Below are 20,084 nucleotides of genomic sequence, written 5' to 3'. Positions count from 1 at the left end.
CTGTTTAGCTGACTTTGGATTAAGAAGAAAAGGAATTTTAAAATGAAAGTACAAAAATATGTTAATATTTTAAGGGATATACACACACAAAGGAGAACCTTATAATATATACACACATGTGTGTGATGTACATTCTAGTATGGATTTGTAAATTAAAGTGCTCATTATGTAGTCTTCATCTCTTGTCCAAAAAGTCTGCATAGATTTGCATATATCACCTTCTCCTCCACAGATCCTGTGTTTAGTGAAGAGGGAAATATTACTAATGTATGTGTGTGTGTATATATAGAGGTACTGAGTATTTATATATACTAAATACACTATATACTAATTACTAATAATTAGCAGTATTTTACTCTTCACTGAAATGCAGACATCTCTGCCATGGGTGATAGATACAAATCTATGCAGAATTTTTGGACAGGAAATGAAGAAAACATAATGATCATTTTAATCTTTTAATCTCATTTAAAAACACAGATTCAACTACCATCTCAATGCTGGCAACTCACAGACCTACCACTTTGCTCCAGACGTGTCTCTATCTTCTGCCCAAACTAAAATCTTGGACTGCATCTCTGACATCTCCACATGGATGTCTAGCCATCAGCTCAAGCTCAACATGGCTAAAACAGAGCTTTTAATCTTCCTGCTCAAGTCCTGCCTGCTACCTTCTTCCTCGATCACTGAGGACACTACCATCCTCCTGCTTGTCATTCTGGCCCATAAGCTCGGTGTTATCTTTGACTCAGATCTTCTACTCAGACCTCTCTCTAATTCCTCACATCCAGACTATGTATAAATCTTGCAGATTCGTAATATGTAACAGCTCTAAGATATGGTTTTTCTGATCCATCCACACAACTAAAACTCTTGCCCAAGCTCTCACCTCTTGATTACTGCAACAGCCTTCTTGCTGGCCTTGACAACTGCAGGCTTGTCACATTCATATCCATTCAGATGTAGCTGCAAAAATTCACTTTCAAGGCTCTTTACAGCCTATCCCCACCCTACCTATCATCTTTCATTCACTGTCAAGCTGTTGACACTCATTTCTAATCAGCCCATAAAGCTAGCCTCAATCACCCACTTGTTAAACTTTCAAACAAGCACCTTTGTGCTGTCTCGATGCTGTCCCTCACACCTGGGAGGTGCTCCCTGTGAACATCTGCATCTCTACCCTCGTTATCCACCATCAAATTCCTCTTAAAAAATCTCCTTTGCCCTGTTTCAGAGTAACAGCCATGTTAGTCTGTATTTGCAAAAAGAAAAAGGAGTACTTGTGGCACGTTAGAGACTAACCAATTTATTTGAGCATAAGCTTTCGTGAGCTACAGCTCACTTCATCAGATGCATACCGTGGAAACTGCAGCAGACTTTATATACACACAGAGAATATGAAACAATACCTCCTCCCACCCCACTGTCCTGCTGGTAATAGCTTATCTAAAGTGAGCATCAGGTTGGGCCATTTCCAGCACAAATCCAGGTTTTCTCACCCTCCACCCCCCCACACAAATTCACTCTCCTGCTGGTGATAGCCCATCCAAAGTGACAACTCTTTACACAATGTGCATGATAATCAAGTTGGGCCATTTCCTGCACAAATCCAGGTTCTCTCACCCCCTCCCAAAAACCCACACACACAAAGTCACTATCCTGCTGGTAATAGCTCATCCAAAGTGACCACTCTCCCTACAATGTGCATGATAATCAAGGTGGGCCATTTCCAGCACAAATCCAGGTTTTCTCACCCCCCCCCCCCCAACCGCCATACACACACAAACTCACTCTCCTGCTGGTAATAGCTCATCCAAACTGACCACTCTCCAAGTTTAAATCCAAGTTAAACCAGAACATCTGGGGCGGGGGGTAGGAAAAAACAAGGGGAAATAGGCTACCTTGCATAATGACTTAGCCACTCCCAGTCTCTATTTAAGCCTTAATTAATAGTATCCAATTTGCAAATGAATTCCAATTCAGCAGTTTCTCGCTGGAGTCTGGATTTGAAGTTTTTTTGTTTTAAGATCGTGACCTTCATGTCTGTGATTGCGTGACCAGAGAGATTGAAGTGTTCTCCGACTGGTTTATGAATGTTATAATTCTTGACATCTGATTTGTGTCCTTTGCCCTGATGCCTACAAACACCTTGACAATGATTAGGTCATTATTGCGCTGAGACTACAGCCCGTCATGTTGACCAATAGCATCTCATTGTTTCCTGGTATTCTGCCAACTGTATCTATAAGTTGTCTCTTGTTTTATACTTAGATTGTAAGCTCTTTGGGGCAGGAGCTAACATCTTTTCCCTTTTCTGCGCTTTTCTCCAGGACCTAGCACAGTGAGGTCCTGGGACATCGCTGGGTCTTCTAGGTGCTATGGTCATACAAATAATAAATACAGAAATAATAATTTACATATCTATGCCATTTCACTGACATAAAACCCAATGATCAAGTTGTAAGAAATTATTGAAACTCTTAACATCCTGATGTTTAAAGCACATGTTATGAGAGAGAGGATCAGTCATTTACAAATGCCACCTTCTAAACACCATTTCCAAGGCACTGATAAATAGGCACACCTTCAGGATGGAGTGTAATAAAATGAAACCTCTCTCTTTGTATCTCTAAGGACATCCTGATGGCTTTCCATGTGTTGACCTCATCTCAGCCTTGACGTTGAAGGGACTTTCCTTGAATTAACCCATTGATTACTACTACTGTAAACTTATAGGGTAGTGTGATGGTTTGGACCCTTACTCGAGAAGGGACAGAAGCAACACTTCTTGTATGGGGGCCCCTGGAGACATTAAGGGCTCAGTTCAGCAAGATTCTTGAGCAAGTGCCTAACTTTCAGCTTGGGAGCAGCCTCACTTCAATCTAATTCTTTAGGTGTTGCCTGTGTTCTCCCCTTCCCTTGCTACAGCCTTAGGCCACATGTCAAAGAGGGCTGGGCTGGGCTAGACTCCCACTCCACCTTGATGCTCCCACAGTTAGTGAGGCTTGGAGAGCTAGCAACTAAATGATGGATGCCTCCTGTATGGGTAGGCCAGCAGGGGGAAAGCAGCCTTTCCCTCCTCTAGTACATCCACACAGGGGCACGGCTCCATGGTAAATTACATACCTAACAAAACAGCTCCCTTGTATGGATGTAGCCTCTAGTGAAGATGTTGGTGCACCCTGAAGTGCATATGCACATAGCTGCCACTGAAGAGATTTGGGTACCAACTTGCATTACATTACCTGGTTATCTGTACACCATGTCCTGTTGTCTGCCAGGATTATTCTCCAAGGTGAGGAGAGGTCTTCAATGGATCCATCAGAAATGGATGATAGGCTGAGGGTTTTTTAATGACCCAGGCAATCTGACTTTCCTTTGATAATTAATGGGTTTTAAAAAATTGTATAGTGTGAAAGAACAGCATAAAAGATTATATATGTACATTTATTTTTTTTCTGGGAAGCACTACAAACACCTATTGCACCCTAATAAATCATAACAAATAATACCTAGGAGCCAAAGGCCCTTCTTAGTTACTGCAGTGCAAATCTATTGAAAATCAATGGATTGCACCAGATTATCCATGAGCAGGATTTGGCTGTAAATGATTAGTCACAGTGCTGGCAGTAGGTTTTAGATAATATACAACAAAAACTAGAGAGTATATCTGTCTGTTTACCTATACATGACTAAACTGTAGGCATGTCACATAACCTCTTGCCTCAGTTTCCCTATATATAAAGTAAGAGTGCTAATATCTACCATAAAATGGTGGTATGAGGATTAGATTCTAGTTTGGGACTTTGATGTAAGCTCTTGCTGCATGGCCCTGATCCAACTTCCAATTTAATCAGCGCAGAGGCTCCCGTTGACTTGAATGGGAGTTGAATCAGGCGCTACAAGCGCAAAGGATTATATACTCTTCAATTACTAGTCATGCTTAACCATGCAGTCCTAGGAATTAAGATCACATAACATGGCATGTCTCAAAATCATCTTGTACCGGAGACATGATTTTTCTCTCAGTTACCACGTGATTTAATTGTGTGTCCCACTCTGCAATATTAAGCTTTCTACAGCATTTTCCTTGTAAGTGTTTCCTTAGTGCTGATGTTGGCCTCCTTTCCTCTACAGTCTATTTGAGACAATTGTTTGAATATCAGTAGAGGGCATTATTGTCTATGGCTGCCTTGTCGAGGATAGTCTCTAAGGTGCCTCAAGTACTCCTTTTCTTTTTGTCGAGGATGCTGTTTGAGCTATTTTGTTCTACTCTAAGAAAAGAAGTGTCAGTCAGATGCTTGTGTAGCATTACCCTCTGTGTGTGGCTTATCTCCTACCCATATGAGTAATCGCAACTGGATTCCATGGGACTGCTACAGAACTATGGGTCAAGAGACTGTGTCCATCATGTCTACTGTCTATTTGTGGGGGATGGGGAGTGATATGTATAAAGTAAATATATCATCTGTAAGATTCCAGTCATCAGAATTTATTTATGGATCAATTTTATTAGCAAATGAGTCCTGAGTGCACTGCTCATTATATGAAGTATTTATGCAACAGTCAAACAAAAATGCCCCATGGTGCAGTGCAAGGCTAGATTTGTGGCAAGACTGATGGGACCATGTCCCAACTACACTGCATATCAGGGCCTCTAAACAGATGAAAGGCATCTTGTAATATTATTTTTGTAACTTATAAATCTGGTTGTATAAGAGCTCAGCTCCCATTTAGGCCTAGATAAGGGCCAGATTTTCAAAAGTGCTCAGTACTCAGCAGTTCCCATTGGGACACTTCTGGACAGATTTTTTTTAAAATCACTTTATTTTGGTGTCTAAATAGAAGTAGAGTTCTGAAAATGTGGCCCCAGTTGTGGGTATCGAGCAACGTTGAAAATCTGGCCCATAGTGGTATTGTAATGACATCCTGCACTATGAGTGAAATTCATTCTTGTACAGAGGGCCTAGCACAAGGACTAGGCACCGCATAAGCCCCCCAAATAGGACTTCAGTGGTGAATAGGCCTGGTGAGGGCTCTTTGAACAGGGGTGAATTTCACCCCATGATTTTAACCCTTTGAGGTGACACCTGAATTCTTTGAGTTAGGCTTAATTCCCGAACTAAGATTTCTGCTACCAAGGCAGTCAGCCATGAGGGCAAAAAGCCTGATCTAATACCTTGCACCTTCTTTCTAGGGGTCTGAGACCACATAGTTTCCCCAGTATTTTCTGTTTGTTTCAGTTAGATGAATGTGCTGCAGGAAAGATCAGACCAAACTCTAGTGTTTTATTATATAATAGTATATTTTACCACAGACTACTCAGAAAGGGCTAGTCTTGTCTTTTATTAGACTCAATCTTGGGTAGGGGGCAGCGCATAACTGTACTGCCCTAGGAAAAGATCCAGCAAAGGAACTGTGACTCTCAGTCACAATTTCTTCTCTGATCCTCCCTGTTCGGGGAAGAGAATAAGTTAATTTGCCCCCTCTTCTGTTCTACTCTCTGGAGCACAGCTACAGTTCTGCTTGTAGTGTGGGGGAGGAATATCAGATGTACACAACATATAGTGGGATTCAGAGGGGGCAATTCTGTCCTTTAAGCTGGAAGGTAGAGTTGGAAATACTAGGCTCATATATGGTAACATAGGAATTGCCATACCGGAATAGATCAGTGGTCCATCTCATACCAGTGTCCTGTCTGTGACAGTGGCCACTTGAGGATGGTTCAAAAAATCCTGAAATGGATTATTATTAGGGCTGTTGATTAATCGCAGTTAACTCACGTGATTAAAAAATTAATTGCTATTAATCACAGTTTTAATCGCACTGTTACACAATAGAATACCAATTAAAATTTATCAAATATTTTGGATGCTTTTCTACATTTTCATATATATTGTATTCTGTGTTATAATTGAAATCAAAGTGTATATTATTCTCGATTACAAATATTACAAATATTTGCACTGTAAAAGATAAACAAAAGAAATAGTATTTTTCATCTCATCTCATACAAATACTGTAGTGCAATCCCTGTGTGGTGAAAGTGCAACTTTAGCGCCTGCAAGTCCACTCAGTCCTACTTCTTGTTCAGCCAATTGCTAAGACAAACAAGTTTGTTTACATTTGCAGGAGATAATGCTGCCCTCTTCTGATTTACAATGTCACCAGAAAGTGAGAACAGGCATTTGCATGGCACTTTTGTAGCCGGCATTGTAAGGTATTTATGTGCCAGGTATGGTAAACATTCGTATGCTTTGGCCACCATTCCAGAGGACACGCTTCCATGCTGATGATGCTCATTAAAAAATGTGTTAATTACATTTGTGACTGAACTCCTTGGGGGAGAATTGTATGTCCCCTGCTCTGTTTTACCCGCATTCTGCCATATATTTCATGTTATAGCAGTCTCAGATGATGACCCAGCACATCTTGTTCATTTTAAGAACACTTTCACTGGAGATCTGACAAAACGCAAAGAAGGTACCAATGTGAGATTTCAAAAGATAGCTACAGCACTTGACCCAAGGTTTAAGAATCTGAAGTGCCTTCCAAAATCTGAGCAGGACGAGGTGTGGAGCATGCTTTCAAAAGTCTTAAAAGAGCAACACTCCGATGAGGAAAGTTCAGAACCCGAACCACCAGAAAAGGAAATCAACCTTCTGCTGGTGGCATCTGACTCAGATAATGAAAATGAACATGTGTCAGTCCAAAATGCTTTGGATTGTGGTCGAGCAGAACACGTCATCAGCATGGACACATGTCCCCTGGAACGGTAGTTGAAGCATGAAGGGACATATGAATCTTTAGCGCATCTGACATGTAAATATCTTGCGATGCCATGAGATGCTACAATGGTGCCATGAGAACTCCTGTTCTCATTTTCAGGTGACATTGCAAACAAGAAGCAGGCAGCATTATCTCCTGCAAATGTAAACAAACTTGTTTGTCTGAGCAATTGGCTGAACAAGAAGTAGGACTGAATGGACTTGCAGGCTCTAAAGCTTTACATTATTTTATTTTTGAATGGAGTTATTTTTTGTACATAATTCTACATTTGTAAATTCAACTTTCATGATAAAGAGATTGCACTACAGTACTTGTATTAGGTGAATTGAAAAATACTATTTCTTTTGGTTTTTTACAGTGCAAGTACTTGTAATAAAAATAAATATAAAGTGAGCACTGTACACTTTGTATCCTGTGTTGTAATTGTAATCAATGTATTTGAAAATGTACAAAACATCAAAAAATATTTAAATAAACGGTGTTCTATTATTAACAGTGTGATTAATCACACAATTAATCACGATTAAATTTTTTAATAGCTTGACAGCCCTAATTATTATAGAACAACCTGCCTCTAAGGAAGTTTATAAATAACCCTTGTGTGTTAGTGGTTGGCTTATGCCCCGATGTCTGAGGGATTATACAGCTTTTCAACTTGTTTTAAAAAAAATCTTGTTTAATGTAACTGTGGATGTTCAAATTGACATTGACTTGGTTCAGCCTTGCTGAAAGGAAGGCCATTGTGGAAGTAATCAAGTAATTTTACTGAGACGCAGTAAATTCATATATTTAAAACACAATCACATCAAAGGAATTCTTGTAAAATAACTGTTCATGTAGTTATTATATTGTTTGTGCCCCAGAGTGGTAAACAGCCGTTTCTGACAGCATTGTAACTTGGGAAGTAAAATAACTGGAGTAACAATTTTAAAATAAATCCAATGCTTAAACATTCATTACACATTTTGCAAAAACTCATCTGCAATGAAGGATTGATTAAACGCTTCAATGCCAAAGCAACTGTCAAGTGTGGCTCCCTAGTTTCAGTGTAAGGATCCTTTATGTGATGCATCGCTTTTGCATATGGAAAGATTAAAGTTGCTTCCCCACTGGGTGCTCCTGTGTATGCTAATTGCTACACTAATCTGCAGACGTTCTTCTGATATAGGCTTTTTTGCACTCTGCACAGCAGGTTGTTTAGGTTGTCTGTGAAGAAAATGGAAAAAGGCCCAGTGGGGGCCGGAAGTACTGGATGTTTATTATCACTCATCAGAAGATCGTCTGCATAGACGTGCCTGTAATTTAAAAATATATATATATATAATGCAGTCACAGGAGTTGCTGCTGCAGTGGGGCTGTCTGTTGAAAACAAAGGAATATCCAAGTGTCACAATGAAAGAGAACTAAATTGCTTGCAATATTTCAGGAGTGATGCAGAAGGACTGTGTTAAAATAAGTGATCCCATGGAAACCATTGTAGTAATATGAATGAGATAGGATGCATAGACCCTGAGTAGGGGACGAAGGATCACTTTTGTGTGCCCTCGCTCCTGTATGTAGTGGGACATACCTGGAAAGAAATGGGGGGAGGTTCAGCTGGGGATGATTTTCCTCTTGGATGGGAGCATTGATAGGCAGAGTTTGGAGGGTGTTCACCTAATAGGTAACAGATGAGAGAAGAGAAGCTGATGCTGTCTGAAGGCTGCTCTGCCTTCAGTGGGCTGGCTGCAAGGAGACAAATGCTGTACCCGAAAGACAGCATCTGACAAAAATGTTACTGGTTTTGGCTACAGGAAGCCAAAGTCTTTGCCCAGAAAACAGCTGAGGCGGAAAGCTCTCATTTCAGTGTGTAAATTCTTTCATGAGTGTCCAAATGCTGAATTCAGGCTTCAGCTTCAGGGTTCTGTTTTCTGAGTAGAGGGAAGCCATGTTCCTTTTGTTTTTTCCAGTCATGGATTATCCATGATTTCATTTTTGCCTTAGAATAAATGAAGCTGATGTCAAAGTTCAAGTGATTCTTGTAAGCTCCTATGCAAGTTCACATATTTTAAACACACTCATGTAAAATCAACGCGATACTAGAATTACTTGATCTTTAACCCTGGACATCCTCACAGAAAGCCTGAGACAAGTTAATATCACTTGAATAATTAGAACACCACCAGTTATCTGAATCATTATTATTGTTTAATGTGTTTAAAACATGAGGCAGAAGTGGAAAGCAAGTATCTATTTTGGAATGACAGGTACAGCATTTAAGGTGCAGCGACAAAAGCAAAGTCTGCAGTAATGCCACCTTGTTCTGTGAGCCCATCAGATCCCCCAGGCTACGCCGGCTGTTGGATATAGAAAACCTGTAGCGCTGCAGGAGGTGGTGGTGGTGGTGGTTTGGCAGCTAGCACTCTTCTCTCTGAATAAGTACTGAGCCAAATCCCCAGTGGGAACTTGCTGCTGGAGGTGATCTCTTTTCAGTGAGACATAAACCATGGTCTTGACCACTTGAAGCAATTAAAGATACAGTGGCACTTTCCTCAAGATCAGGGATGTTTGCTCCAGGATCCTGCCCATTCCCAAACCTATAAACAGATTTGACAGTCTGGGGTCAGATGCCTTCAATGGATGGGATTGTTATGAAAAAAAAGAGCTCATCAAGATGCCTCCCCTTTCCCACAAGCACCACCTCAACCTTGTCAAGGTTCAGTTTTAGCCACGTCCTCTTCATTTCAGGGGTTGGACTCAGAAAAGCAGCCAAAGCTTGGAGATAGCGTTGTGTTCATTTGTCTTTTGCTTACAATTGACACTTCAGTCTCTGCTATCTCACTAGCTGTGCCAATGTCTTCATGGAGACATTAAAAAGGATGGGAGAAATAAAACGACCCTGCATGGGAGGGATCTGGAATCAAAGGAGTAGTTTCCCATTATGTCTCTTCTAGTTCAGTCTGAGAAGAAAGACCTGTGCCATTGTAGAGTGGTTCTATCCACCCCACCACCTCTTGGGGTGGGAAGAGAAGTAGTGTCAAATGCCAAAGGGAGGGCCATCAGGATTAGTATGGACACACTGATACTTCCCTCATCAACGGACAGGAGGAGGACATCCACCAGTGCAATCAGTGCAGCGTCTAGGTCCTGTGGCCAGGCCTGGAAACTGGATTGGGAGAGATCCAGGATGTTGGCAGCAGAGAGGCAGCATTGAAGAGAATGCTTCTCCATTAGCTGGCTTAGAAATGGAAGGCTGGTAACAAGAGAGTAGTTTGCAAGGCTGCTGACATCAAGTGAGGGCTTCTCTAGAACTAGAAGGTCATTGAATGAATTCCATCTTAAAAGGCAATATTGACAATATCTGTTAGCATTGGTCCTAGATCAGGGTGGGCAAACTTTTTGGCCTGAGGGCCATATTGGGGTGCAAAACTTTATGGAGGCCCGGGTAGGGAAGGCTGTGTCTCCCCAAACAGCCTGGCCCCCCACCCCATATCCGCTCCCTCCCACTTCCCACTCCCTGACTGCCCCCCTCAGAACCTCCAACCCATCCAACCCCCCCTCGCTCCTTGTCCCCTGAATGCCCCTACTGGGAACCCCTGCCCCAAACCGCCCCCCGGGACCCCACCCCCTATCCAACCCCCCCGCTCCCTGTCCCTGGACTGCCCCGACCCCTATCCACACCCCTGCCCCCTGACAGGCCTCCCGGGACTCCCACGACCTATCCAACCCCCACATTCCCTGTCCCCTGCCTCCCAGAACCTCCACCCCATCCACCCGCCCCCTGCTCCCTGTCCTCTAACTGCCCCCCGGGACCCCCTGCCCCTTATCCTCCAACACCCTCCCTTCCCCCCTCCCCCCCCCCGCTGCCCCCTTACCATGCCGCTCAGAGCAGCAGGAGCTTGCAGCCCCGCTGCCCGGACGGAGCCAGCCGCGCTGCCCATGCAGCGCTGTGGCAGTGGGGGAGGAGGAACAGGGGGGGTTGGGGGGCCAGGGGCTAGCCTCCTGGGCCACGAGCTCAAGGGCCAGGCAGGACGGTCCCGTGGGCCGGATGTGGCCTGCGAGCCCTAGTTTGCTCACCTCTGTCCTAGATGTTCCCCATTCTCTTTCACAAGCCAAGAAGGAAACAGGTCAGACAGGCGGTAGCTGCTTCTATCACTTTTTCTGGAACGAGTGGCTGTCAGAAGCGGGAGAGGACAAGAATATGGCTGCTCTGCACACTGGCACACCACCCCCTTTATGAGCATGTCTGTGGAAGAAGCTGTAGGCTGGGTTCCCATGACAGCACTGCTGTTAGGGGAACTGGGAGTGTGCATGTCCCCTGGGGTTTGTAAAGGTGGCCTGGAGCAGGTGGAGTGCTTCCCTTATCTCCACAGTGGCTTCCTGACGCCATGCCTCTTCATGTACATCACTCACTCACTGGAACAATTAACTGAGAGGTCTTGAAATTGAAATTTGAAGAGTTTTCAGTCCCCTCATTTTTTTCCATCTATGGGAATAATTTGGGCTAGTAGGGATGTTACATTTACATCACTACTTTAACACTGGGGAACCGCCAAATGCTTCATAAGTGTATACAGTCTGGGGTGTGGAACAATTTGTACAGTGGGGGAGCTGAGAGCCATTGAACCAAACTGTAAACCCTGTATATAATGGAAACTACTTCAAGTCAGCGGCACCTCCAGCACTCCTAGTTCCAGCACCTATGTATACAATAGTACTATATGTAACTGTAATTTCTACTGCTACCAAAAGATAGGGCTGTCTGGCTAGAATGAAGCAGTGGTTTAACAATGCACAACAAAACCATGCATGATTGAAGGATATCATAGTCAGCTGGAATTGCAGGGGGAATTCAGAGAGTTAGAATGTGCTGCCGGAGAAATACTTTTAATAGAATAAAAATGAAATTCTCTCTAATGTTTTGGCTCTATCATTTTCAGTGTTCACTCAGAATTACAAGTGGGTGATCTTAAAGTGATGGCTTGAAACAATGTCATCAGTATTTCTTCCATCTGTACTGAAGTGTTTAGCTAAAAGTGAAATGGTAAATGCATGTGGTAAATGGTAAACCTGCATGTGGTTACTTTACTATTAGTTTGCATTTAAAATACAGGCAGAATATTATATTTTTTAAAGTAAAATATAGCCAAAATAAACAAAATATTTATTCTGTAACACCACTGAGATCTCTACATCTTATATGCCCCAAACTGTCTTGCTAGGACTAAATTATCTATATTTAGTAGTATAGTATACTTTAAAGAGCTTCTTGTGTCTTGATGTGCTGCAAATATTTTACCTCATGCAACGGCAGTCAGCCCCAGACAGTTCTAAGCTAGTCTTGTTAGAATTCCCACAGAAGCTCAAAAATCAAAGTCAATATCACCTGTTAAAATTAGGTTTCCATATATACAGTTTTGCCCCCAAGCTATACAGAATTTTACTAAAGAATTCAGCTGGGTAGTTAGAAGCTACAACACAATCATGAGAATTTTGGAAGAAAAATATTTTTCCACCACAAGTCGGCAGAAAATCTGTGCTAAAATCCTGTGCTCAGGGATCTCATGAATAAACTAAAGAAATTCTGACAAAGGAGACAAAAGGTGGAGTGCATGAAAGCAGGATTGCACCAGATCTTCTTCACTTGTTATCACTATGCAGAAGATCTACCACCCCTTTTCTTCTGTTAGAAGCAGCCACTTTTAGGAAAGATAAATTAGTTTTTTCTTCTCCTTGAAGATCTCAAACTATTTTATTTTTAAAAAAACCCAAACCCCAAACAAGCATCATTTCAGGTTTCTTGACTGTCACCCACTGATGTTGTTAATCCTGTTGCTCAAGTAGTAGCAGCCTCTGAGGCAGTGATCAGGGTTCAAAGGCTCCTGGTGACAAGAAGGGGATTTTTACAGTTACGAACAATAGATGTTCTTTTTACCCTCATCCTTTAAAAAAAAATCTAGGAAATTATTCACAAAAATTGTTAAAGCAGATTATTTAGGTTGCAAAGTCAAGCACTTGAAAGTGAATGCTATATTTATGTTTGCTGTGCAACCTTAATTCATCCCCTTGTACATATTCAGTGTCTAATTACATGTTCATGTACTATTTTTTCCTCCCAGGACTCCTGTCTCATTCAGTGCACAAGATGGACGGCACATACTGGTTGACTGACTTTTTTTCCTGGACATAAAGATAACTAAACAACTTGCAGTACACGATGGATAGAATGGAAGGGATGTATTATAGAAAAGGACAGTAGGCGATTCCTTGCCTGTACCTGCATCCATAAGTTGTTATTGTTAATATACTCATGAGTCATGACGCAGAGTACAGGTGGCAGTAAAGTCCTGCAATTTATCCTGGGGGCTTAAGGAGAATTTATTCATTGTTAAAGGAGAGTCAGGATCTTTTCAGTGCATCCCAGTGCAGCTGGGAGGAGTGCATCACTTCCAGGTTCAAGCAACTAGATTTTGGGCTGCAAGAGTCAAGTGAATATATACAATAATTATATATGTTAACAAGCTCCACTGCCCCCCAGCAATCCTGAGTGAAAGACTGGTGCTGGATCCTGCAAAGGGCTCAGCGGTGCCAATTCAATATCATCCAGGGCCCCCTGCAGACCAGTAAGTTGGTTTCTCATATAATCATTCCCCCACTTGACAAGGGGGGGAGGGGTGTTATTATTAAAACAGCCTATGTGTGAGGAAAGGCTCAGAGAATAGGGGATTCAGGCACAGGCAGACTTGGATGTGGGGGAGAATAATGGTGGATAGAGGCAGACAGGCTTAGTCAGACAGAGAGAGAATAGGTCAGACAGGCTGGGACAGTAGCAGGTTTGAAAATGGGGAGCAGGAGGAAGTCTTCATGGGGCACAACAGGTGCAAATGGCTGAGGGATGGAGAGGCAGCTCCTGCCAGGGAAACCAGGAAATTGAGAGACCTTGATTCAGGAGTAGGGAGATGGGACAGGGCACAGAAGGGCTGAAGAACCCCCCAGTGAGATAGATGGTGGGAGGCAGGAACACCACGGGAGAGGACAATGGAGCTGGAACTTGGAAAGAAAGAACACCTGCACCCATGAATATCCCATTCACCCATGTCTCACTAAGGGCTGTTCACAGTGCTGGGGGACTTGTTTAACCCTAGCATGCTTTGGTATGACAAGGCAGATGGAGAATGCAGCTCATATAATTTCCAATGTGGTGTGTGAAGCGGAGCACGTCCAGAACTATGAGAACTGACCTTGGGAGTTGAGGGTGCTCAGCACAGCATAGGACAGGCTGCCCTGAGAGGCTATATTTCATGGAATCCACTGCGTCCTGGGTCAACATATCCCTATTTTTGTGGTACCATAAATTCTGCTGGACTGTTTCCCTCCTCTGTTACTAAATCTATCATTGTGTCATCCTTTTAAATGAACACAAAAAATAGCAAAGAAACATCAACTAAGTCACCGGATGAGGTGATGTGCTAAGAGTAGACAAGAAAGGATTGATTTGTGTGATTGCCTGAGAATATTCAATGACACTAAAACATAGTTATTGTCATGATCACCAGTGTCTGCTCCTTACAGCAAGTCTATAATTGACATTAATGTCTCAGATAATTTATGTAGCAACAAGACTTTCATACTTTCCTTCTTACTAATTGCTAATATATCATAAGACAGTCACTTCATCACACAGTGAAGCTTCTTTTAATACTGTCTATCACAGGGTTACTGAACATCTGTTGATGCAGACTATCACTGAGTCCCTCAGTTTTGCTGTCTTTTTAGCTTATTGTCATTACCATCCACCTATTCATTCTTTTAGGTTGTGGAAAGTTTTACTTAGTCATGGTATTAGATCGATATAAGCCTCTTTCTGTATCCAAAAGGAACATCTGCTCAGGGTTCATCATGTAAATCTCTGAACGGTTCTGTGGCAGGGGATTCTTTTTTCTTATGTCTCTTTATTGATTGCATATACAATACAGTTTAATGCACTTACAGTAGAACCTCAGAGTTACAAACACCTCAGGAAGGAAATGTTCCTAACTCTGAACAAAACGTTATGGTGGTTCTTTCAAAAGTTTACAACTGAACATTGACTTATTATATCTCTGAAACTTTACTATGCAGAAGAAAAATGCTGCTTTTAACCATCTTAATTTAAATGAAACAAGCACAGAAAGAGTTTTCTTACCTTGTCAGATCTTTTTTAATAAACATTCCCTTTATTTTTTTTTAGTAGTTTACGTTTAACACAGTACTGTGCTGTACTGTATTTGCTTTTTTTTTTTTTTTTGTCTCTGCTGCCTGATTGCATATTTCCCATTCCAAATGAGGTGTGTGATTGACGGGTCAGTTCATAACTCTGAGGTTCTACTGTATTTTGTTTTGTGCATTTTTAATGCCATTTTAAACACCATATAGAGATAACTGTTCTATATCTCTGCTGCATTAGAGGAATCTGAACCATAGGTTTCACTCTCTCTTGATGGCAGTTGAAGAAGTATCTTTGATGTATCTCTTACATTTATTTCCATGTGAAATTGACTTCTATAGCCTGTTGAACCAGAACAGATTGTCATACATAGGCAACATGGTTTAGTGGATTGAATGTGGGGCTAAGAGGATTTCTTCTGTCACCTTCACCTTCATATCTTGCTATGTGACCTTTACTAATTCACTTACGCTCTCTATCTCAGTACTGGTTTTCACCAGCCAGTAGGGAGGTGGACAGGGCTGTACTCATACTCCTTGGCTGCACTAACACTTCCTAAGTCCTTGTGCTCAGGGAGTGGAAATACTGGGATCATGGTTGTCCCCTGCATTGGTGCATATAGCACCTTCTGTACACTCCCCTTCCCGGCATGTGTACACAGGGCCAACTGCAATCTGACCCTTAGGGTAAGTCTACACTTGGAGCTGGGGGTGTGATTCCCAGCTTGAGGAGACATATTTGCACGAGCTCTCATCAGGCTAACATGCTAAAAATAGTAGTGTAGCCCTGGTGGCATGGGCAGCAGCAAGCAGTGGGAGGGGCTAGCTTCCCTGAGCACAAACCTGCCTGGCCTCATGGGTACATAGTTGGGCAGTTAGCCCTAGCTGCTGACCATGCTACACTGTCTCAGTGAGTGTCAGCACAGTTTGTCTCCTCAAGTTGGGAATCCCTTAAAGTATGTCTACACAGATAGCTGGATTCAGGCTAGCTCAGGTTGGCTAGCTCATGCATAGCTCCTGCTGTGTTGACATACCCTGAGTGGTGGTGTTGCTGAGCAGCAAATGTAGATTTAATCTCACATGCATCTGGCATCACCTTCTGCAGAAATTAGAACAGGTAAGTATTCTATAATCCATAAACTCTGGTGCAGGTTTTCTGGATGACACAACTATGATTGGATGTCGCAGCATTGGGTATAGTTGATGCTGGCCTTCTATTGCAGGGCACTGTACCCATTACCTTGGCAACCAAAAGTTTGGAGAATTCTGCTGTTTCTAAGAATGCATGTATCCAATATCTGCCCAATGGGACCAGTTCATCAGCATCTGGCAGAGTGAATCTAAATCTATGCACAGCACATTTATAAAGACCCTCATTCTAAGGCTTTGTCTTTATTTACAAATGAGTACATTATGTATTTGTCTGAATTTGTGGTTTTGGTAGTCTGATCAAAGAATAGCAGAGTCCCGGGACTTTTGTTTATTGCCTTTCACAAGATTTGACTCACTCTGGTGCTTGTCCAGAATGTTTACAGTTTATAAGTACTGATTGGTTGGCTTCAAACCTCTAACAGTATGGGTGTAGTGTACAGTTTATCACATACCTTGATTTTTTTTCCCCAGCCAACAAAATGTAGAAGATTGATAGATTAAATTGCCTTTGGTTCAGTCTCTGAGACATATTTGTAGCTATGATCTGCTTCAAATGATAGATTTGCTCCTTGTATACAGAGGTTAAAAGAATACTTAACATAAATGCCCATAGAACGGTTAGTCATGCAACAGACACAAAAATGATGAAAACTGAGAGCACTATGGGTCACTTACTGCATAGCTAAACCTAACTGTGATTGTATAAAATCTCATACAAGGCTACAGTATAGGAAATGAGTTGGAATGGCTGGATAGGTATGTACAGTGAGAGAGATTTGTGAATGGATACTGACTTTTTGTTCCTACTAGAGCACTAACATCAAACTGGAATGTTTCCTGTACTTGCTGCTGTTGGGAGTGTAACCTTTCTGCCAGGTGGTCAATGGTAGGAAAAAGGGCCAGGTTCACTATAGCTAGGATCCTTCTTGAAAAATAATATAACTGGCTCAAGCCACTTCCCAGAAAACTGGGGAAATTAAACTCCCCCTCCCTGGATGCCCTTAAAAGGCAGATCTTTCCCACTCACAAGCATCCTGAGACTGTGTACAAACAAGAAAATCTTTATTAAAGGGAACAGTCATGAACTTGAGGAAACGCGGCAACTGTACTTGCAAATAAAGAGGAGAATACCGTCCCCCCCAGTAACTTTGGCAGTCGTTCATCTAACTCCCTTGTCACCCACTGGGGGTAATAAATAGTCCCTTGGCTGCATCACCTCATTCCTCCAACAAAATCCACTGACTGATGGGTCAGTGGGTAGCAGTAATCTCTTTGCGGGTCTTTGTCCAGCCCCAAGGGAGCTGCTTGCCTGGAAGCACCGCCCTGTACCTCAACTTAGTGCTTCAGTCTTACTAAGGTGCTGCAGAAGCAGAGGCTCATCAGAGTCCATTCAGCTCTGCTGTTGCCCTCTGTATTTCTCTTGACATGGAATACCCACAAAAAGGGATCCAAGAGCACTTGGACCCTTGATTAGACTCCTGGCTGTCTAGAACTCAGTCCTTTGCCACAAAATGGAGCCTCTTCCCCTTCTTTGAGCCTTTCTGGGAGCCCACTATTCCCCCAAATCCAAGTTCATGTCTAGGTATGGCGGCTCCCCAAGTGTCACTGCAGGAATTGTGGGTAGGTAGTCCAACCAAATGAAGCTCTCTATGGCAGCATTTTTCCCTTTTCACCAACAGAGGGAGTAGAGAGCTGTTTTGCCTCTGGAACTTCTGCTCATACATAGTTCCTTTGTTGGTGCAGATCTTCAAAATATTGTTCAGTGGTATCCTTTTGGAAGGGATCCATATCTAAATAATGCCTGGGTTTTTTTTCAGAATGGTTTGACTTTAAGTATGCTGTTTTGATATATGGTTCTGCTGTTCTTCAGATGCCACACTTCCGAATTGACTAACTCACAGTTGGAGACAAATGAAAATTGTTTCCCAGTCACAAAAAGCTACTGTATTCAAGGGTACCTCCCAGGATTTTAGACTCGGGCCAAAGAGACAGCTTTAAGGAATCTTTAAGGTGGGCAGCAGTGTGGAATCAAAGCTGTGCTTTGTGCCTCACAAACAGGGTTTGCAGAGTCAACAAGAACCACTTCTGAATCATGGGCTTAATTCTGTAAGGTGCTAAGCACTCTGGCCCCTATCCAGCAGAGCAATTAAGCATATTTTAACTATAAGCACATGAATAACCCCATTTATTTATATACTTTGCTGGATTGGGGCCACCTTGCAGGACCAAGCCCTATTTTTCTGCTCTCTTCGGGACAGGATGCATGCACACATGTAAGGGATAGGGACATGTGAACTAGAAACGGTTTTTGTATTCATTTAAGATTGGAAACAAATCCCATGGCTTGCCAGTTCTCTTTCTGCATCGGTGCTGTGGACCCATCCAGCCAGTATCTTCAGAAGCTGGAGCTCGGACTCTGAAGCTTACGGAAGGAGGTGGGCTTCAGACCCTGATCTTCAGCCTGAACCTAAACAGCTGTACAGCTATTTTTAGCACCAGAGTGCCAGCCCTTGGAGCCTGAGTCTGTAGAATCAGGCTCTGAGGCTTGTTGCTGTAAGAACCTACTGGTTATGTAGACATACCCACAGTGGTCACCTACCAGCAAACTCGTACCATCTCATCTAGGTAACCACTATGTTATCTAGTATTAAGGAAAACACTTACCTGCCCCTTAATAGAAATATACCTATACTGTCAATGCCCTAAAATTTTGTTACAATCATGAAATTCCTTTTTTGGGTGATGACTGGAGATGGATGAACTGTTCTGGAGTGAAAATGTTGACAAATTTTGTCCTTTTATTTTCTATTTGCAAGTTACCCTCACAGACATTGACTGTTAATCATAATGGATCTATGAACACTTTGCACAAACACATTTCAACCTTCATAAACTATTATTTCTGTCCTTGGCTATTCATTATTTGTGGTGTGCAATTGGCCACCTAATTCACATATATATTTTCTGCTTCTTGGTTGGATCACTGAAAAGGAGGAATGGCTTTAAGAACATTGCTGTTGTGAATATTCAAACAAGTATTCATAAAACTTCAGTTTTCAGCAAACGTTCTTGGGGACAAAAATTTCACTTGTGAATATTTGTGGGAAATTGACAAAGTGCTGACAGGATCATCAAAATAAATGTGTGTTTTATTCATTAAAATGCTGATTAATATTTTATTGTGTTGTTCCAGTTACAGGGATGACAGCGTAGGGAGCAGATGTGGTCTCCCTCCAAACCAGATGGTGAGGAGCCACTCTCTCAGCCTGTGTGGGCGGAGCCAGGCCAACCTTACTCCTCCCCCCAGAAGGGGAGGGGTGGAACAGGAAGTCCCCCTGGCTGCTCCACGTTGGCCCTGCTGCTGAACCTTGGCATGCCCTGGACCAGGGCAAACCTGACCCAGAGGAGGGACTCAGGTTACCAGGACTGCTGGCCGCAGAGTACCCCGAGGAACTGGAGGAGCTGGCCAGCAACCCGAGCCCAAATGAACCCAATGCTGAGGGCGAGCTGGAGCTACCGGCGGCTGAATACCCCAACAAGTGAGAGGAACCAGAGGGACCCACTTGAGAGACCGGGCAGGAAGTAGCCCGGGGCGGAACTGGACAGTGTGGTGAGTTGGTGTTTGGTCAGCGTGTTGCAGACAGATCCCCGCTGACCCAGTGGTGGGTGGGCCTGTGTTCCCCTGCCACCCCGCCTCGGGGTGGCAGAACCCCGATAAAGCATCATAGACTCTTGCCGGCGCTCCCCTGCCTGAGGGGTGCGCCGCGGTCTCTGGCCGGTACTCCCGTGTCACGCCAACTGCGACCTCACACCTCCCTCCGCTAATTCCCCGTCGACAGAGAGGTGTGACCAGGGCCGTTTGGCAAGGCAGTAGCTCCTCGCCACCCCCTAGTGGCTTGGTGGACCAACTGAGACCTTGCTACATAGACCTTGCACTTTTTAAAGATCTTTTTAAGACT

This window comes from Caretta caretta, chromosome 2 (assembly GCF_965140235.1).
Source record: "Caretta caretta isolate rCarCar2 chromosome 2, rCarCar1.hap1, whole genome shotgun sequence".
NCBI lineage: Eukaryota > Metazoa > Chordata > Testudines > Cheloniidae > Caretta > Caretta caretta.
This window is presented reverse-complemented; position numbering follows the sequence as displayed.